Source organism: Equus asinus, chromosome 9 (genome assembly GCF_041296235.1).
Source record: "Equus asinus isolate D_3611 breed Donkey chromosome 9, EquAss-T2T_v2, whole genome shotgun sequence".
NCBI classification, from domain to species: domain Eukaryota; kingdom Metazoa; phylum Chordata; class Mammalia; order Perissodactyla; family Equidae; genus Equus; species Equus asinus.
Genome location: NC_091798.1, coordinates 72,253,597 through 72,276,503, shown reverse-complemented (window position 1 = coordinate 72,276,503; position 22,907 = coordinate 72,253,597). Strand labels below are relative to the sequence as shown.

Below are 22,907 nucleotides of genomic sequence, written 5' to 3'. Positions count from 1 at the left end.
TGTTTTTTTTTTTCAAAAGAAACCTTAGGCAATTCAAAGTAATAAGATACCAAATAGAATGCCACAAACCAAGGTATTTTTTAATCCTCCATAGCTTCTGGGAGATTTTGTCCTTTGTAATTCAGTCTGCGCTCCACTGACACTGTTTTCATAAGTCAGAGAGAGCTGTTGTTGTTCAACTTAATGTCGAATATTATATGAAAGTATTTCCCCAAGATTATTATGCTGAAGAGTTTATATGTAATAAAAGTTACTTATGTTTTCTTTTAAATTTATGACAGTATAAAATACTAAAATCACACATTTGGAAGAAGGAGAAAGAAAAATGCAAATGAAATACCACAAAATTGTATACAAGTTTGTCACTTGTCTTAAAAAAAATAGCCAGAATGATTGAGACGAGCTTCACGTCCAGTTGGTTAACAGAAATTGTCTTGCTAATTTATATATATATATATATTTGGTGGTCTTCTTTTAGAAGATTGTTCTAATTTTAATCCTCACTTTTGGAGATAAATTGTGGCTGCTAATACATGAATCTTTTGATCATTTTAGGAGAAAATCCCCTGTTTATTATTTTTTAATAAAATTTTCCATCCATTGTGCCACATTGGCATGCATAGTGCATTTATTATTACATACAAGCTTATGATATAAACCACAGAGTGCATTTATTCAGACTTACCTGAAAGCTTAGTTTATTTGAAGAATTTTATTGCCAGAAAATATTTGCATAAATGAATCTGGAAATTCTGAGGAATATTGATAATTTTATTTCTGGTTTTATAGGGACTGTTTGCCTCAGTCAGTAAACTAAGTGATTAAGACCTAATCAGTTCACAATATGTACAGTCCCTAACATATTTCAATGGAAATATAGGTTGCAGAATAAAAATTTAAAAGTCTAAAAGCTGTAAGTGTAGGGAAAAAAAGAAAACTTTAAAAAATAAGTAAGAAAACACAAAGAGATAAAAATACAAATAATTAGAATTTTGGAGTAAAATCCTTGGGGCACTTAAGGTGTTGAGCGATTGGAAAACAATTCAAACTGAAGATGAGACAGAGTGTACAGTCATAACTGAAAAGTCTTCCCACATTAGGCTCTCTTTGGAACCATTACTGCTTCCAACACACTAAACACGGGAACACACGATCCTGCTCTGTTGCTCATCTAGTTTGCAAATGCCGGCTGCCTGACACAGACACAAGTTAAAAACATTTGTTTTACCATCATATAACAAAACATTACTGGGTGAAATTTTTTGCTTAATGTTTTCTGCAATCCTGGATTAAATTTTAATACGCCAAAAATAGTTCATAAAAAAACATATATATACGCTATCTTTTAGACAATTAAATACAAATATCAATCAATTAACCAATTAGATATAAATGTTAAATATATGCAATACTGAAAAAAGAGGTGATTGGGGCTCGCCCAGTAGTGTAGCAGTTAAATTCACATGCCCTGCTTCGGTTGCCAAGGGTGTGCAGGTTTGGATCCCAGGCACAAACCTGTGTATGGCTCATCCAGCCATGCTGTGAGGAAGATTGCCACAGATACTAGCTCAGCAGCAATCTTCCTCAAGCAAACAGAAGAAGATTGGCAATAAATGTTAGTTGAGGGCCAGTCTTCCTCAACAACAACAGAAAAAAGAGGTGACATTTTCAAGAAAAGCTTCTAGCTATTTCCATGATTTTAAGATGCTGTATATTGTAAGATACACCATAAATTTAATAAGAGAGTTTTTAATAAAGTGAAACACGTCAAATACCTAAATTGAAATATTCCTTCTGATTTTAGATGCATTAAGAATAAAAGTGTCTTAGATTCAAGAACTTTTAGAACAAGTAAGGTTGTTAGATTAAGCAAATAAAAATGCAGGATATCTAGGTAAATTTGAATTTCAGATGAATGATGGATAGCTTTTTAGAATAAGTATGTTCCAAATACCATACGGGACATACCTACATTAAAACAAAAATTAACTGTCACTTATCTGAAATTCAGATTTAACTGGGCAATTTGCAGTTTATCTGATACTCTAGAGATAAGACCTTACTTCACCTTCTCCAGCTGCTTTTTAACTGAGAGCTTTCTCCAAATATCAGTTTTGATGATAGTTGGTCTTGCTACATCGTGTGTTTCTATAATGCAAATGACTCTACTTGCTATTAGTATAAAATTAATATTACATGAAATTCATATTGAATGATATATGATTTTTTTCCTAGAGTATTTATATATTGTGGTACCACTAATAACATCTGAAAACAAGATGCAAAATATAGAAACATTATATTAGTTTTCTATTTCTGCTTAAGAAATTACTATAAACAGTGGTTCACAACAACACAAATTTATTGTCTTACAGGTTTGCAGTAGTAGTTGTTGCTGTTGTCGTCATCTGACACAGATCTTGTATCTCACTGGGCTAAGATCAAGGTGTGTACAGAGCTGCATTCCCTTCTGGAGGCTGTAGAAGGGAATCTGTCTCCTCACCTTTCCCAGCTTCTAGAGTCTGCCCACACTTCTTGCCTTGAGGTCCCCTCACTCCATCTTCAAAGCCAACAATGTTGTATCTCTCTGATCTTTCTTCATCTTCACATCTCCCTCTGACTACAGCCAGGAAAGAGTCCCTGCTTTTATAGATTCATGTCATTAGATTAGGGTCACCCAGATAATCCAGGATGATCTCCCAATTTCAAAGTCTTTACATGTAAGGACTCCCAGTTTGCCATGGACCTTAATATATTTACAAGTTCTGGGGATTAAGACGTGGACATCCTTGAGGGCCCATTATTCTGCCTACCACACATGGCTAAATTCCAGCCAGCACTGAGGAACGTTGACCGCGCCACCAAATGTTGTTTGTCTTGGCTTAGTTTGGCCACTTGCTCTGTCTTTTTTACCTACTTCTCCTTGATCTTTGTTATTTCTTCTTGTCTGTGTAACTTCACATCTTTCTTCATACACCTTTCATCAAGCTTCTTACTTTTTTTGTTTTTTAAAATCCTATGTTTATTGCACAATCTATTACTTTGTTAGGAATTTGCCTTTTTTAAATAATCTGTCAGTGTTTAAAATTTGGATGTTTTTGGTTCATGTTAGTGCTCCAGTTACAATGTTGCAAAGAGTTTGATGGGTTTGCCCCAATCCTATCTTTCATATCAGCCTTATTTGCAGCGCACAAATTTGCAGAAGGTAAGGGTTTTCAGGAATGTATATATCACATTATGAAATGCATGTATTTTGTTTCTCTCTTTATTCTTTCCATGAAAGAGAAGTAGAACATCCTTTCTTGGCTTCTTGCATCTCCTTGGAAGGCAATGAATCCTAGATCTACATCTCCATTCTTACTTTTTGCACTAATATCAGTTTATAGTCTTCAATGATATGCTTAGTGTTTTCACTTTTTTCATTGTCATGACAAGTTACCTGAAAACTGAACTTTTAATTTTCTCCTCTATTGATGAATCAGCTTCCCTTCCATTCACTCTTCTACTTTCCAACACTCAACTCTTACAGTTAATTACTACTTGTGCTAACTGTGCCCTTCTAACCTAGACTTAGTCACCAAATACCTTGATATTTCTGCCTTTGAAACTCTTTCATGACAAATTCCAGCCTCTAATGCCATGCTCCCCACAGGTTGGTCCACACATCTCTAATGGTTCACAAAATTATTTCACTTATTAAAGAGATATTTTTAATACATACATTTTTATGGTTACTCTCTTTTATGCTAAGTAATATTGATGTATTTTTTTATGTAGGGGAGGAAAAAGTTTCACTACACTCTCTCAGGGTCCCTGACTGGGTCTGAAAATCAAATTGACAAAGACAGATTAACAGGAGAAAAGCATACAACTTATTTAATATGTTTTATGTGACATGGGAACCTTCATAAGGAAATAAATACCCAAAGAAACAGTTAGACCCAAGTATTTTTATGCTAGGTTTGATGAAGAGTAGGCAGTCATCTAGGAATATGTTAGGTCAGAGGGTAGCAAACTGGGGGAAACTTAGCAAGATCTGTTCATTTAGATTCTTCTTGGCATCCTTCTTTCTGCGGAGATAAGGATGCCCCTTTCTTCTGGGTGTAGGGAGGGCACCTCTCTCATGAGGGTTTTATGGCCTGTTTCAGGGGAGAAGGGCAGGGAAAAGATAGAGAGACTGTCCCTCTCCTACTGTTTTCTCAAACTCCTTCAACTTAAAATATTCAATATGCCAAGGTGCCATATCTTGTGGTAGCATGTCCTGAACCCCACCATTAGTGATATGAAATCAACTTTTGAAATAAAATTGTCAAAGCTTTAAAAGTTACTTAATTTAAAAAACTGTATCAAGTATTATAAGCAGGGGCCCAGCCCCATGGCCAAGTGGTTAAGTTCAAGTATTATAAGTAGTATGCAAATATTGCAAAATTTGTGATGGTTGTATATGACAGAATAAAAGTTAAGAAACTGCTTAACAAATGGGGTTCAGATCCCTTTCCCATTCCTACATTCTATGTTCTATCATGAGTAACATGGAAGCACCAGAGAAACACAGTTAAGATATAATAATAGGAGGCAAAATTTGAATATGAAGAGTAGAAAGATTGCAAATAGCCTTGCAATATGGCAAAAACTCTTAGTCCTTTGCTCTCTCTTTAAATCTTTCATCTGTTTGCCTCTTTTTCAGATTCTTTCTCCTCTTCAGTGACTGATGTGATCACACAGATCTTGGTAATGCCTCTAAACTAGGAGCTGATGTTCCACTTGAAATGCAGAAAGGGTTAGGAAGAATTTGGGGGCAAAGGAGGGAGCAAGAGGGAGCAAGCAGAATCTTAGACCAGCTACCGCAATTGGCCATAGGGAAACAGAGCCATTCTTTTTCCCCCTTCTATTCTCTTCTTGTTTCGCTCATAGCCAGAGTGGTAAAACCAAGTATGCTAAGATCCTAAGGTTGCAGGTCTAGCATGTGTTCTAGAGCAGTTTGTTCAGTCCATCTCACTCTTTAGCTTAGATATTAAGCTGAAGAGACAAAAAATTATGTATTTGCAGACCACGTATGTTCTGACTCATTGCACTGCATTTGGAGGTAGGATAGTCATTAGTGGTTAGGAGGCAGGCATCTATACATATTCTATATTCTTTGCAATATAGCAAATATAACAATAGCCCTGATATGTTATGGATTTGGGAATCCTGATCCTATGAACACTCTGATTTCAAGTCAGGAGTCACAATTAACACTATGCACTGCTTTATTTTCACTGTCATGAATGTCATTGAGGTTCAAGTTCTTATTAATTCATTTCTGATTTACTAACAAACCTGAATTACTAGTTTTCTTCTTCTGCAGACAACTACTCTGTACATTTTTAAACCGGATTTCCTGTCATAGATTATCTTTTCCCCATTGCACTTGATTTCATTATACATGCAAATATGGATTCTTCCTTGAAATTTTGACTTCATCACTTAAATCTTCCATAACTCTTTTCTGCCCTTTGATTAAAAAAAAAAATCATATCTATTTATTAGATTGGTGTCCAAGCAATTCCCCAATCAAGTTTTAGTCTACCTCTCCAACATAATCACCACCACCATCATCATAATCAACTGTGCCAACAGCAATGATTATCGCATGCTTATAATATGCACGGTGCCATGCACAATTGAGAATTACAAAGAAGTATGAAATATCGTTCAAGGCTTATAAGTTTATTTAATCAGGTAGAGATTTCATGTAAAATGATATATAAATTGGAGGATAATATAAAATAAGTACTAAGTGAAGGACACAAATAGCAAATGCTACAAAGGTTTGAAAGAAAGAGATCAATATGGAAGCCTTCACATCTGGAGGTTTTAATCACTACCCTCTCCAATGAGACAGCCCATTCCTCTGGCCAGGTCAGCCTCCTCACCTTTGTTGAATCGTGAAATGCTCAAACACTTAGTGCTGTGTTCATTCCACTTGGCAAAGCACTCTTAAGCCTCACTATCTTATCAAACTTTAATACTTAATTTCAATTTAACTTGTATTTTCTAACCTATCAGTCAAAACTTAACTAATTCTACACAGTTTTGTTGCACAAAGTATACACTGCCACTAGGTATAACCGGAAATATTCTTCTGGATTAAGCAGCTTGTCTTTTCATGGTCTTGGTTACGTGAGAGAAAAAATAATATATGTTTCTTTTTGGTTTATGCGTTTTGCACAAAATTAAAATATTTTACTACAGCAACTAAATTAAAACAGTAGCTACTATTGCTAAGTATTTTTAAATAGAATGGGCAATGCATACATATATGTGATATATGTATTATCATATGACATTTCACATATATCAGATTAAATTGCTCTTGATTTTAAATTAGAGAATTTCTGAGAGAAGATTTTAAGACAATTAACTAATAAAGAAATTCTCAATTTTTGAGAAGGTACTCTTTACCTAGATAATTTTAGAAATGATGCTTTATTTAAAACCAGATTTTCACGTTTCTTAGACTGCAGAATACCAAAAAAAAAAAAAAAAAAAGAAACTTTCAACTGTGAGAACAAAAGAAATGAAAAATTCAGAGGCTTTTATTTTGCTATTCCTATGTTTTAAAAGCTGTTGTATTTTGCAGTCTTAAATTCTATATATTACTAAGACAGAAGTTCAAATATTGCCAAGAACGACCTTTAAATTTCAGTTTCTCCTAAAACTAAAGAATATGTTTTAAATCTCCCATTTCTTTTTCCATCAGTCTCAGTTTAAGCATCCAATGGTGCTGTTATGACCACCATCTTCTTAGAATCTGGACTTTTCCCTATACAGAAATAAAATGAGGTTCCCACAAAGCGAAATAGTTGTTCGGTATGCTTGCCAATATTCTTGTGGAAGAAGTAAGTGGAGGGATATCTACAACACTCAAATTTAAATCCAGAAATAAAAAATTCTTGACATTTCATAAAATTGAAAGGGTTGATCATGGTTTCATAAAACTCATTGATTTTATTATAGTATTCTCAGCTTTTCCAAAGTCTTGCTACTAAACTTAACTGTAATGGTTCCTTGTGGACTACTCAGTATAATATCCTGAGTGAAGATACTGTGATTTTAGTGTTTGCATCCTGCTCAAACTTTCTTAAATTTCTACTTTCTTTAACAACACTAGTTCACAAAGTTGCTTTAAGTTAAAACCTTCAAAGCAATCTCATCTATAAATTTTTTCTCTCAAACTGTCTTACAAATCATCTTTACTAAATTATTATATGCAACAGACCTACCTACCTTCATAGATAGAGAAGTGTAACTTATTATGAATGTGAGTGTTTAGTGATGCCTTGAAAGTGGTACTTCCTTTCCCCCTATTTTGGCTTTCAAACGACTTGGTAGGAATCAGCAAAAGCATAGAAATATTACTGAGTTTCTGCTTGGTGACCTTATAAATGACTCCTATGATAATTTGCTATGCCCTGGGGGCTACTGTTAATGGAGTTGTGATAATGGCAGCCAGGGGAAAATCAGCCTAGCTCTTTAAGGCATGACTAACTTCAACTTACTGGCATAAGTTTCTACGGCAGTCTCCCCTGAATTAGCATTGTCTTACTCATAGAACACATATTCAGCATCTCCTACTGTAGGTCAAGTGAGGACTTTTCTCTGGGAAAGAACACATGTAATTTGACTGAGAATATGCTGGGTTGTGTGGAATTGTGTTGGCCACTCTGCCCTACTATCCCCTTCTATGTTCTCCTTTTATCCTAGGACTTAGAAGACTGGGACCTGCTTTTTCAAAAATTCCTGCCAGTATGTCCTAAGTTAGATTCCGCCAATGAGAGGAACTAGTATAATTTTGGAAAGCATAGGAAAAGGAAAAGCAATTATTATTCTTGTGGCTGTGGCTGGCAATTACCGAGGCTTCCACATCAAGATTTTTCCAACAGCTTACTGATGTCTTCCAAAGAATCGCCTGCCTTTGGGCAGTGGGCAGTGAAATCAATGGCAGTCGTTTCCTGTAATCTGAGCATTTCCTGATTTCCTAAATGGTAGACTGGCCTCCCTAATCTTTTCTTTCCCAGGCCTTCTAATGGTTTTCTAATCCCTCTATTAAGCCGTTTGTTCTTTGAAACACCTGGAGTTGTTTCTGGTTTCCTAACTCAACCCCAACTGATACAGAGCTTTTGGAAGAAAAGGGATCCAGAATGCATCTCCTTCTTTTTAAAGCCCTTCAGTGGTCCTGACTGAAGAAAGGAACCGAGGACCCCAAATAGGCACTCACCAAGAGGAAAAGGAGAGAACAGGCTGGGTGTGATCAACTCCAGGTTTGCCGTATGGGGAGAATCTATTTGACAATGTATAACTAAGGATGAAATTCCATCTGTCCTAGGCAACCTGGCATAATGACCACCCTTCAGAATTAGTAGCTGGGCATGCAAATGACAACAAAAAGTTGTAACTTTGAAAGCATGTAAGGTATCACCTCTCCTTATGCAGATATTAGGCTCAGCAAAAGCCATTGCAGCATTAAAGACACATGCATTGTATCTCATCTCCATGCCTCACAGAGACAAAGTCATCATCAGCCAAGATGCTCCCAGTCTTACAACAGATTGACAAATAGACCTGCATCCGCAGCCTTTCCTTCTTTTTTGTTTTAATAGAGGAATTCTGTATGAACCAATTCAAGACCAGCACCTCCTCCTGCTTTCTCAGTGATCTCCATCTTGTAGTTATCCTGTCTCTTCCTCTATCTCCAGCCTCTTGGCCAACAACAATATTAGTAAACATGTAAATGTGCTCCAGGAATGCACAACTACAAAAGGATCCCTTTTAACCAATGTTAACATCCACCTTACCTAGCTTATTGTTGACCAAACTGTTTAAAAAAGATATTTATACTGCCTCTATTTTTTTTTTTTTAATCCCCAAACACCTATCAACTCATTCCAGTTGAGCTTCTTTAAATTTTCACTATTCTTCAAAAACCTTCTCTGGTTATGGTCATTCATTCATTCATGCATTTTTTTTCATCTTTTCCTTTAACATATTTTTACGTAGCACTATGTTAGGAGCTGGATCTATCTGTTGATCTATCGATTGATCGATTGATCTATAAATAAGTAAAAAGGAAATTGTCCTGCCTTGATTAATGATGCTCATGTTGCAAATACAATTAGTATCTTTTTTCTAATCAATTTATTCTCTGTAAAATAAGAAAAACAGTAATACAAACTTATTGCAACAAGTTAAAAAATATGAGGATAGATATATAAAAGAAAATGTAGGGGCTGGCCCCATGGCCCAGTGGTTAAATTCACCTTCTCCACTTCAGCAGCCTGGGGTTCCCTGGTTCAGATCCTAGGCTCAGACCTAGCACTGCTCATCAAGCCATGCTGTGGCTCTCTCCCAACAATTAGTTGATGTTAACAGTTTAATGTAGATTCTTCCACACATTTGTCTATACTCACATAATTTAGGTTATGATACATGTAATTGCTGATATTCTGTTTTTCACTTACAAAACAACAGTATCAAATGATTCAACCTAATACATATGCACATGTATTAAGATTTTTGTTTATTTTTAAATAGTTTTTGAGTAATGTTCAAATAATATTTTCAAGATATGAATGACTTAATGAATGAATGAGTGATATCTGTGTTCACCTTTATTGGGGAGATATATTAAAAACAAAATCTTCTGCCAACCCAGAAAAACCTCTCCAGAACATGATAAGCATTATAGGCAATCCACTAAGAGACTGCAGAGGCAGAAAGAAATCTCATCCTTTTATATGGCCAGGCAGATACAATCCATTCTATATATGTTGTTGAGGTAAACAATAACTATTGTTCAAGAAAGAGGACTTGACAGCATCATTTGTCACACATAGTTCATTCTAAATTCACCTGATAATTGAGATGACCCATTGTGTTAGCTGGATTCACCCATAAGCAAATCAAATTCTTACCTTTATAATGAGGTAGTTTTGCAACATGTCCAAGGTTGGGCTCTTAGCTGCCCACAGAAACTGGGAGATGGGGGCACTATCTTCCTTGATGATCACATTTCAAAGAGATGGTTCTCAGATCCTAGAGAAAGATATTCCTGGATTGTAAGACTGACAAGAGGCTTATCTAGCCTTTAAAAAGATTTGCATACATTTCAAAGAGACAGAGAAAGAATTTAAAATTACAAGTTTTCTAAAGTAAATATGTAAGAAAAAGGAGGGTAGGACATCTCCTCCCTTATTTTTCACAGAGAGAATTAAGCCTCTTATTTTAAATTTGTATTTGCCTTACATATTAAATATCAAGAATCAAAACATTTATATAAAATTAAGTATCTTTCTCTTTGTCACAAAATGTTATGTCCTGATACTTGAATTGTTGGACTCATCAAGAGAGTAACTGTATAGAAGGCAGAAAAGAGACTATGGAAAGGTTGGAGAAATATATAAATTTTTAGGATGAGAGGATTAGTCAGGAAAGGAAGTCCCATAATCAGCAGTCTATGTAGATATTTTTAGACAAGTGAGAAGGTAAAATTATCTATACACAAGTAAATTTCTTCCAATTTTTATTTTAGGTAGATAAACAATGATCAAACTGAACAAATTCTACACATTATTTTTCTTAATAGTTTAACAGCAAGAGTATGATTGTTGCAGTGAAAAATACATATATTAGATCTTGATGGTAATTAAAATGTTTCTCCTTTCCTATTGTAGAAATTCAATTATACATTGGAAAATTGCAGCTAATAAAACATGAAAGTAGAAATGAAATAAATCACACAGCTACACAGGCAAGGAAATAACACACATTTGTCTCTTTTTTTCTTGTCTGAATAACTATACAATATGTTTTACTTTAGCATTCAGGCTATCATATGTACAGACTCAATTAGTATGCTTATCTCACTAAACTATATTTAATTTTGTATTCCTGATACTTGCATATTTCCTGGCACAATGATGATACCCAATAACTGTTTATTGGATTAGATTTTAGAATGACTTTAGTTTAAAATTATCCAAGGATGAATCTTGTCTACATTTTTTCTCTAGAGGAGCACTACACTCAGACTAAGCCCCCAAAATGGTTACTTTAATTTGCTGAATAATGTTTTACAGTATTGTCAGTGCAAATAATCTGTAGTCAATCTATAAATAAAAATTCAGGTGAGCTTATTATATGAGCCATTTTTGAGGACTATAATCAGTGAGCAAACTTCCCAAGGAAGGAAGTGTTCTGAAGAAGCAGGGTGTACAGAGTGGTTATACACCATCTTGGAACAAGGAACATACATCACAATTGACAGGAGTATCTCTTTTACTACAGTCATGAGATGCTTTGCTAGCACAGCAGGTCAGTGGTCAGCAGGTCAGTGGTCATGAGATGAGAACAGTGGGTCAGTAACTAATCCTTAGTTTCTGGGAAGGAATGTTTTTCCTTAAAGAAATGTTGATATGGGCGGGGGGCAACATCCCCATCTTTAAGGTCATCATTCTTGGCTTTGGGACATTGTAAATGTTTAAAGCAGAGGTACAATGCATGCTCAACAGGTCATGTCAGGTCTTTCTGGAAAAACAAGGTCAGGCCGAGTTAATTTTAAGCCAAATGGCTTCCTCATATACTCCAATATATCTTTTGCTTTTCAATTATTCATCAGTATGAAAAGTAGCACGGAATCTTACTTGTACATCCACTTGTCGTTTATTCATGTTTGATGTCATCTCAATCATAGCTAATGGTTACCATTTATTGAGTGCTCACTACGCAACCTGGTAAACATTTTATGAATGTTACCACTTTTAGTTTCACAACTCTACAAGGTGTGTTTTCCAGTCTTAGCCTTACAATTGGTGAAACTGAGGAGATTTAGAGAAAGTTTAAGTAACTTGACAAGGGTAATACAGCCAGAAAATGGTAGATCTAAGTTTAAACCCATGTCAGTCTGAATACACAGTCCTGCTCCAGGGTCTCTGCTTTTTTAGCCAACGTATAACTCTGTGTCTCTAACCAGGCCATGTGGGCCCAGACTGTATGACAAGTAGTTTACACAGTACCTACCAAATGAAGTGGCAAATTCTGGCTTGTTCAAACCATTGTTAATAGTCAAGATGGCTTAATCCCCAGGGTTAGGAAATGAATCAGGTGTTCCTGGTAATTAACATTCTCAATCAAACAAGTGATAATGCCATGGTTTTGGATGACCACTTCACTTATGACAGACTAAAAGAAATGGCTGTTACAGATGTGACCCATGAGGGAAACTCTGTGAGCAGTTGACATATAGGAAACAGAGTTCAGAACTTGTCAAAAGGTTTTCAGCAGGTATACAAAGAGTTATTTCTCCCAAACAACCATACTGTCTAGTGTCTAGAACTGCATAGCCTCATCTGGGAGTAGTGATAATGGAGAGCTGTGGAAGGTAGGATATTCAGGGTGGGGAGGTGGCTGGGTGGGATGAGAAGGAGAGAATAGCCTTTGCAGGATTCATATCTTTGCAGATTTTATGATTTAGCTAGGAAGGCCTGGTTCTGTTTACCATATTCAAGCTGCAGAGAAAGGGAAAGCATATCTGCAGATACTATCTCATAGGGATTTAAATAACTCCTCTAATGGTTTATGATATGCTTGCTTTTCTTATTGCCCAAACCTCAAGTTCCACAGGAAATTATTTGAGATACCACTGCACTGTCTTGGCATATCTTTTTTTTTTATTATTGCTTTTCTCAGTTACTTAAACCTTGTATTGTTATTTAACTATTTATTTGTTCATATCATTTCTTCCTCAACACAAAGGTAAACCTTTTGAGAGCAGGAATGTGTCCTAGAGAGGAGCTATCTTAGTATAGGGAAAAGCACGTGCCATTTGATCTGGCAGGGAATTCAGACCTATTGATTTTCTTTGTTCCAACAAGAGCACATGGGAGACATATGGCTTTGTAGCCAAGAGACTCCTTATTCAAGTATTATTTTCACAGCAAGTGAAAGAAATCCACCTTAGTTCACCTTAATTGAGGAGAATTATTTTGTTTCATGGACGTGAATCACAAGAAAAGCTAGGATGAAATTTGTTGTGCACATTTAGAAGAAGAAATAAATATTATCAAAACTCTTCCTGTGTGACAGCAGAGCTGCAGAAACCTTCAATTTTCACATTTCCAAAACATTGCAACCAGAGGGAAAAGGTTGCCTCTCTCTCATGAATATTTTAGAAATCCCAGGGAAATATTCATAAGCCCAAAAAAGACTGTGAATAAAGAGGCAATCCCCACAGTTCCCTTCAGACCACATGGCTAGAATGTGGTGGGAAGGTGCAGCTCCTCAGAAGAATGGGAAGGCCAATGGGTGAATATTTGTGAGCTGGAAAGCCACTATATTTTATATCTAATGTAGAATGTGATAAAAGGAGAGAAATAGGGCATATCAATCTGTGTTGAATACCTACCATATGTCCTATAAACTTTAAATACATGATAAACTCATCCAAATATCCATAAAGGATAATAAAGATGAAGATAAATGAGATGATACTGGGCAGTGAACATCTATTTAAAGATAAAGAAATAATGATATATTTTTAAATTATTAATACTAAGGTTTAACTTCTCTCTTGATTTTAGGATTACTTCTTTGCCCCAAAAAACTAGATAATTTAAAATTTTAGCCTGCAAGAGACCTAGTATTTGCAGAGTACCACATGCAAGCATTTTACATGCACTATATGATTTAACTCTCATAAAAACACCAGAATGTAGGTATTTATATTTGTTAGGATATAGACTAGGCTACTTTAGTGAAGAGACCCAAACATACATTTACTTAAAAAAGAATACAGGTTTATTTCCTTTTTAAGGAACACTTATACATATAGCATGATCCAGAATGAGTTATCCCAAGAGGGCTCTGCCAGACTCAGTATAGAGCTTCCATCTCTGAGTCCAAGATGGTACCATTTCCCAAGTCCAGCTATTGCCATTTCCCAGCCAGTGGAAAAAGGAAAAAAGGAAATGGAGGACAAACTAGGGGTTTTAAGGATATAGTCTAAAAGTTGCATATATCATTTGTGTTCTCCTGTTATCCAGAACTGGGTCAGATGATGATACTTTATAACAAGGCAGGCTAAGAAATGTAGTTTCTAGGTGGGAGTGCAGGACCCCTACTAAAATATGTGTATATGTGGTGAAGTTGGTCGAAGTAGTTCTACTGAGATTTACTGTGAAGTTAAGGTGGTAAAACGCCTCACTTACACAGCCTCCTTCCAAGACCCTGGGTGAGGGAGAGCTAGAAAATTATTCATTTATTTATTTCATATCCTTTTTTCTTAACATTTTCAAAAGATAGATCTGCTCCTGACAAGTAGGGCCTACCTATAAAAGAAATACAGGAAGAATAAATTCTGGAGGAAAATTTACTCTCTCTGCCTCAAAGTAATTTTCCTTATTTTACCAATGAAGCCCAAAAAAGTAAAGTATCTTGCAAAAAGTCACATAGAGTTGAAGGAGAAATGAGAACCTTGGTCTCTACGGCTCAAAGAATTTGACTATTATATTTCTAGTACATCAAGTACTCATATCTTTTAGAATTTTATTTCCTCCCGGCACTATCTCAGGAGAAAAGTTGGACAACATAGAAATTACAAGGTAATTGGTCACATCGCTTTGTCCCTATCTGTTCAGATGATCTCAGGAGACAAAGTGAAAGTGAAAGAGAACACGTGAAGCCCAGCTGCCAAGCTGACATGACAGCCAGTTAGTTGGGGCGATGCCACTCTCAGATCAACCCAAAGGTTAATAACACAGATGCAGTCAAAGATCTGACGGATAGAGGGTGTGAACTCTGTATCAATAACTTACAGCAAATGCCTGAAGGTGGCAGATGAAGAGGGCTGTCATCAATTAAGCATGGCAGCCCATTTTTATAAAATTGTCAGATGGGATTATTAAATTTCACATCTTAGTTTGCTTAGGGAAAAAATCAAATAACACTAAAGGTTGCATTTTAAAAACAACATTTAGTGTAAACTCTTGCTTCTGGCCTCATGTCAAACTGTCAAAGAAGTGCTGTACAATTTGATCCATGTTTTTCATTTTTCCATTTCTGAACCAAGTTATTTCTTCATACTTATTATTAATCTCATGGTTAAAAAAAACCATCTGATTAATAATTTTTATTTTAAGAATTTCATAAACTGGAGCAATATTTACTTATCAAGGAAACACCCTCAAAGTCTGAATACGAGTGCAAGCAGAATATTTACTCAGCATATCAACTTGGAGTGCACATTCCTCAAAGTAAACTACCATAACAGAACACTAGGTGCAGGCTTTGCTTTTTCCAAATTTTCTTGTTTATAGTACACTCAGCAAAACATGCTGCACTAAGTCACAGTGCACTTAAAGTGGTCTGTCTCCAGATACGCTGCCTTTATTTTAAGATTTCATTCAGAGGGCTCCATGTAATTCAAGTTGAATTCACTGTGGATCGGCTTGATTATCTAACATACAGCAAATCTTAAACTTCTTGTATTTGTAAAACCCCTATGAAGGCCAGAATTATTTGGTAGCAAACTGGAAAAATTTAAAAGACCCAACACAACACTTTTTTAAAAGGCAATTATAATTATAATGCAATCACTACTGAAGTATAACAAGTTCTCATGGTATCTAGAAAACCATTCACGGTTATTCCACCATGCATATTTTTACACTTAACCTTGTGATGCTGGCTCAGTAATTGGTTCCTATCTTAATGTGACTGGCCTAATACCTTCTTAAGGAAATTACTTTTCTTTAGCACTGGATTAATATTATCCTATGCTTTTTACTTTTTATTTGTGGTAAGTTGTGTTCCATACTGTACCATGGTCCACTCAACTTAATGATCTATTTGAGGGACATCACTAAAACAGCTTGTAAACGTGATTGTAACCATATGAAATGTTGCACAATGATCAGCTTGAGGTAGTACACTGAAAAGACTCACAATACACCAGAAAGCTGTGAGAAATTGTTGAGAATCACTATATCATATATTGACACAGATGAAGAAAATGATTATGGAATTCTAGAATTATAAGGCATAGGAGTTATTTAGGCCAACTCTCTAATTAAACAGGCCATGAACCAAAAGCTAGATTTGATAAACATCTTAAAATGAATTGGCAGCTGAACCAAGATTTGGACCTAGTGTTGTGTACACCATAGCCTACTGTGTTGCTTATCATATGGTCCCCAAAATGGCATGGATACAATGATAAGAGCAGTTCTTAAATATACTTATTTGAATCAAGCAAATTAAAGATCAGTATTTTACCCTGAGATTAAAACTTCTCAGCTATCAAGTGATTCTTTATGCCTCCTCTCCCCCAATATATCAGCCTAGATGGAGGATATAATCATGTGGCTGTGGTGCTGAGAAAGTTTGCACTATCTTTTAGGTTCCAAAATGTTCCACCTTGTAACAGGTAAATGTAAATTAATTGGGTGACTGACTGCCTGCCTGATTAACTGACTTACAGACAAACTGGGTGACTGATTGTCTGATAGACTAGGGCTTCCCAAGGCAGGTCAAGTTTATCATTCTCTATAGGCTCCTCAAGTAAACTTCCAATGTCAAACATTATTGGCAAACTTTATATTTAGAGTACCAAGTTACCAAATAGGTTTTAGTGAGACAAATTCTAAACGTAATTGGCATCTCTTTAAATCTTTCTTAATTCCCCCACAATTTTGTTTTAAATTAGTACATTTGTTTTACACAAATATACTAATCTAAAAAAATTAAATGATATTCAGTATCTAAGAATTAAGTTATGTAGTGAGTAATTCAACGCTGACACCTGATATTACGTGACAGACCTAACAGACATAATATTGTGATACTCACAAAAATAACATAGCATTTATATTTCCAGATCTGGACATAATGTGATGTCTTTCAAAAGGCAACTTTGTAATACAAACTTTAAAATTAATATTATCAACTTTTTCCATCTAAAACTTACCGTAGCAAGTTAATGCACTTGTTCTGGCATCCATGTTTGAGAAAAGCATTTTTTGCAAACTTCACAGGAAAACATCTGGACAAATTCAAAAATCACTGCAGCAATACACATAGATCTCATATTTCTTTGATTTTCCCTTTCTTTTCTAATTTCTACATCTTTTACTTTATGATATGACACAGCCAAAGAAAAGACAATACATTACTACAAAAGACAACATTTGTTCTTAGGCAAAAAGCATATGGAGAATCATCTCTTTTATGTGACCAAATAATCTCTTTTTTAATGTCCTTATTAATGTGAACCAAATCTAAAAATGTGAACATGTAGCTTTATAGATTGCTTGATTCCAATTTCACCTGCATTAGGTAAACTGTGTCTTATAAATTCCTTTCTTAAGAAGTAATTCTTGTATGTTCATTTCTTTTCCTCAATTTCCCACTAAACCCCCAATTATTTTAGAGTAAACATTACAGTAAGGCATTATGTAAATATGAAAATTTTAATAAAAATGCTTGGTCCTTCATATTATCTTTAGAATTGCAAGGTTTATGTACAAGCATGAATGCTAAGACTGAAATGCCTAGGTTTTCTTCTGCTGTTATATGACAGAGTACTTATAGTATCAGATTCTAACTTTACCAAAACTGAACTAAAATGAAAAGCATCATTATAATCAGCCATATGGCTGCTTCATTCTAAACTGGTTATTTTTAAAAAGCCAGCCTCCAACATTCCTCCCTACAGGAAGAATAAAAATAGCATTACTACTGTGCACATCGAAGCTTCATTGCTCAGCCAGTGCATTTAGCTGGCACTAAATTCCTGAATGGCACAGTACTACAACACAGGTCATCTGGATGACTACCAATGGACAGTCTTCATGTGATCAGGGATTAATCTGATAGACATGGCCTTTGTAGAGACAGCTACAAAATACAACACTAATTCTGAAGGAACAGGGATGGAAAGAGTCATCTTTTTCAGGTGACCAATGAATCTTCTTTTAAAGTTACCACTACTGCACACAGATCCTGAAAAAGGTAGGAAAAGATTCCATTTCATTGTATTCAGAATCATCCTCTTGGAAAACCTCTTCTAGTCTAAAAGCACCCTCAGAAAGTGTTCTTTGTCTTGAAGATAACTGTGGTTCAATTCCGGATGATATTTGGTAGCCCTTATTTTTGTCTTTTGGAGAATTTTTTGGTGCTCTGTAGAGAGTGGACATGTATGTGTTTGGGGAGGGTCACAGAAATCTGATAAAATGATATTATTGAAGAACTTGAGGCTAATCATGAACTTGAAGTTTTGTATTCAGCTCTACAACAAAAGGCACCAGCTTCTCCTACAGGTTATGTGCATCATAGATTTGGTAGCAGGAAAAGACAGATGTGGGTCTCCATTTTGCCGCATGGATTGCAGTCTCTCCTCATTGGTTTCAATTTTTTTCTGTTCTCAGAGAAACAATTTCTCTGTTTCTATGTATTATATACATCCAGCTTTCTTTCCAGACTGCTGGCTTAGATGACCTTTTGAAACTTGAGGCCTAGCATAAGATGGACAGGCAACAGCTTTGCATAAATTTTTGCTCCAGTTCCCACAATTGTGTGAAGTGAAAGGTCTCTATAATAAATCTTTAATCTATATCACTCATAGTGATTCTACTTCTCAGGCCAAATCCTGATGGATAAAGTAGTAATGGAGAGACATGAAGAAATTAATTAAAGTGATTAATGCCCAAGCACTCTTCAAAGGAAGATAGTAGAAGAACCTAGAAGCATGCCTTTACTTTCTCTGAGTTGATTCCATATCCCTAAATGCATATGTCTATAGTTCTTATTTTATTTTAGACACTTTTTTACACAGTGACACTGAGTTTCTCCAAAAGTGGAAAGAAAATAGCTCCAAGTAGCTACCCCTTCAATATTCACTCTCAAGTCCATTAATCTTCACTCCGAAGTGTCTTAGTTCCACTTTTCCCTGCCTACTTCTGACTATCTTGCCCATCAGGCTATGTTAACAGCCCTTAAAAACCTATCATGGGTTTTTCTCTTTGTGTATTAAGAGTAAAGTCTTTATAGTTTAGTGATTCACTGCAAACTCGTGAAGGAAGTGATGCTCACATTATCTTTTCCTTGTCTAAGGCTCAGCCTGGCTCTGATTCTTCTAGCAGAAGCTGAGTAGAGCAATGACCATATCTTCCGGCCTAGCACTAAATCACCCATAATGTGAACAGGAGCAGTGCATATCAGCTCTCTGACTAGGAGCTACCAGACTGCCACTTCCTTTTATTTCAGCAAACTTGGTTTTTGGCAACCAGCACACTTCATTTTTCTTCCCTGACAGCTGTATCTGAGTCACAGGTCCACCGTGCAGGGCTTTTCTTTCTCCTTAGAGTGTTATCAATTATTCTACAAGTATTTACTGAGTACTTACCATGCACCATGCACAGAACTAAGCCTAGGCCTAGGCTGGGATGAGATGTGTGATGAACGAAGCTCTTCAGTTTGAGGACATAACATATTCTTGGGCATACAGGCTACACAAAGAGGAGAGTTGTAGTAGCTTCTGTTGAGGTTAGAAAAATATATATAATGGTGCTTTTTAAATTTTACCTAATCTGTCACTGCTAGAGTTTTGTGTAATGTGAATAGAATTCTCATTCTTTTCCCTAGGCTAACCCTCAATGCTTCATTACAGCACAATTAATACCGTCTGGGGAGAAACAGTTTATAGCAGATCTCTAGGGCTTGCTTATTAGACACGCTATGCCCAAGGCTTGGGCTTTTGACTTTCCCACTAAACATACATTCAAATGATTATTCTATAGATGGGATTGTAGACTGGGAGTCCTACTTAGGCTATGAAAAGAAAAATCAATTTTCTTTTTTACCCTTTTTCCATTCTTCGGTACATCCTATCACAATACAATAAGATAGTAGTCAGCAAGCTGTTTGTACCAAACAGCAAGAAAGAAGCAGTATCTATTGTTAACTTTTTACAAATGCAAGTTTAAGACTAAAAGAAATCAAAATAGAGAGTATATAAATGACTGCAATTTTACTAAAAGACAAAGCTTAGTTATACACTCAAACATGTACGCAAAATACACTGGTGTGCACTAAAATACATCCCAAGGCAGAATTTCATAATTGTGTTTGTAAGTAGAAGACAAGATAGACACATTCTGAGTAGTATATTCAATTTTGTTAGATTTTCTGAACAAGCAACTGCAAAATGGCACATCTACCAAAAGCAGTGATGCCTAAAATATGTTTTTAAACCTAAGGGGGAGGAAAAATCTTCCCTATTCAGGTTAAAATACTTTGAATTCATTTTTCAATGTTGGCTCCTTTTCTCTTACCACTTTATTAAGGATACATTAGTAGCTTTTAAACTTTGCTAATAAATATTTACAACAAAAACTACAAAAGTATGTTATTAAAGAAACAATTTCTGAAAGCACTTTAAAACTGTGGACCTTGTGAAAAAAATGTATAAAACAAACAAGCAAAAAGCTTTATGGGCTTCCTCGGCCACTATTATTATTTATTTATTCATTTATATTTGTACAGTCAGTACTTTTGGAAATGATTTAGGGCAACTTATAAAAATACATAGTACAACAAAATGGGTATCAAAAAGAAACAAAGAATTTGTAGTAAAGGCCAATGAGGGTAGAAACAATAGATTCAAAAGCTACACAAAATGCATGTCCTGGGGTATAACAGCTAACATGGAGCCTCTAATTTGGCAGTGCACTGTCTATAACAGTAAAGCCAGAGGAAACACAACCAGTTACTCGAGCCATTGCTTCCAATATACAATGATAGGACAGTTTCTCAAAGAAGCACATTTATTGCTCATACAGATACCAAAGATAAATATCTTCATTAATCAAAGTGATATGTTTTGTTTCTGTTATTGTTGTTTTTAACATATACGTGTGTGTGTATGTATATATACATGTTTCAGTTTTGGAGTACTGAAGTCCAGGTACATGGCACACAGCCTTCCGCCCTTATGCATTAATCCAACTATAGATTTGAAAATTTCAGGTGAAATGATTCTTAATCATTTTTAGTTACAGACCACTTTGAATACATGACAAAAATAATAGACGGCCCATTAAAATTTATATGCATAAAAGTTATATGTCCTTTTAATGTGCTCTTAGATCTTCCTTTACCCAAGGTAATGTAAGAATCTCTGAGCAAGAAAAATGGACTGCTTAATTTGCAAGAAATCCTTTGTAAATACTACTTATTTCCACAAAGATTTTGAGACACTGAACAGCACTGAGTTTGAGGTAGTTGTCTCTGATGAGCCCCTTGTGCATGTACTCTGTGCTGTTGCTTAAACCAAAACCAGACAGGAGTTAATAGGTTAAGCAGGGAAGAGAAAAATCAGCCCTTTATGAGACATCAAGAATAAAAATGACATAAACGAAAAAACCCTAATTTAATAGAAGGTCTTTGTTCCGCTGCACTGAAGTAGGACATAGAATTCCTGAAAGGAGGCCCCAGAATCTCCACAAGGTTATTGGGAAATCATACCATCAGCGAATGCATAGATAGTGAAAGCTGTAAACATCTGTATTAAAAATGATGGCAGTAAGAATATTAGTCTAGAAAATACGTGCAGCGCATTTTAGTTGTGGGGAGGGGAAAATCCCTCTCCCGCTGTCCCTCTTGGTTCGTATGACTGCTCAAATAATTAAAATGGTATGACCCTTTAGTTCCTTTACAACCTTATTTCCCTAATTCTTTCTGATTAAATTATAATGGTAAAGTGTTTTCTACAATAAGAAAAATCTATTTTTTAAAGAAAGGATATATATTAAGTCAACATCTGTATTGGAGGTATACTCTGGACTCCTTGCTTACATGGCAGAATCTGCATTCAAACCTAGTTTGCTAATGTTTCTTCTCTATTACTTTCTTGGGTTAATTGACACTGTAGTCCTTAAATCAACCAATGTTTCCTTTCCTTATAACAGGCAGAATGATGAGAAGGAGACAATACAGGACGGGGCATGTATATAATAATTTCAAAATTCCAGGCACTGTTTGAAGTACTTTACATATATTTACTCATTTTATCACTCCAATAACCCAGTACTATTATTATCTTCAACTTATACATATAGACTAGTGCAAGAAGCCAGGGTAACTTGGAGAAAGGACAATAAATATGCATAATTGCAGAACATAAACCTTTACAGGTTTTATAAAGATTGTCTGTAACCTTAGTGCCTATCATGTGTCCTAGACACCATGAGCTAAATAAAATCACTAAAATCCTGAAAACCAGAAGAGAATCTTTTTTCTTTTAAATTTCCCAGACGCAAAGGCTCATGGTTTCTAAAAAGGCATGGTTCCACTCTATCAGTGACAATCATAAAGTAAAAGAATCTTTGACATGACTTGTCTTAAAAAAATCATTTCAAAAATGAAAAAGTTGTGTCCCAGTGTAGATGGAAACGGCCCATATTAATCATCTTTTACTACATGAAAAATTACTGCAAAATTTGGTTACTTAAGACAAGAAACTTTTATTACATCACACAGTTTCTGAGAGTCAGGAATCTAGAAGTAGCTCAGTCCTTTGTTTTTGGCTCAGGGTGTCTTATGAGGTTGCAGTCAAGCTGTTGGCTGGTCTGCATCTCTATGGCTTGACTGAGGCTAGAAAATCTGTTTCCAAGCTCCTTCACAGGCCTATTAGAGGTTTCCGTTCCTCACCATGTGGGCCGCTCCATAGGGCTTCCCCCAGATGGAGTGATCAGAGAGAGAGAGAGAGAGAACACAACCAAGTCGGAAGCTATAATCTCTTAACTTAAACTCAGAAGAGATATACCATCCCTTCCACCATATTTGATTTGTCAAATAGGCCAACCCTAGTACAA

The 22,907-nt window shown here is 35.6% G+C and overlaps 1 long non-coding RNA gene across 3 annotated transcripts in view; it reads right to left on the bottom strand.

Moving 5' to 3' along the window:
* Window positions 1-22,907, bottom strand: part of LOC123289813 (uncharacterized) — a 329,460-nt gene that overhangs the window by 278,294 nt on the left and 28,259 nt on the right. For 2 of the 3 annotated variants that reach the window (XR_011505929.1, XR_011505930.1), the window contains one exon: window positions 9,957-10,077. This is a non-coding gene — a long non-coding RNA (uncharacterized lncRNA). Of the gene's footprint in view, window positions 1-9,956; window positions 10,078-17,002; window positions 22,765-22,907 lie in introns of all 3 variants that reach the window. The other variant, XR_011505928.1, reaches the window with a different exon arrangement.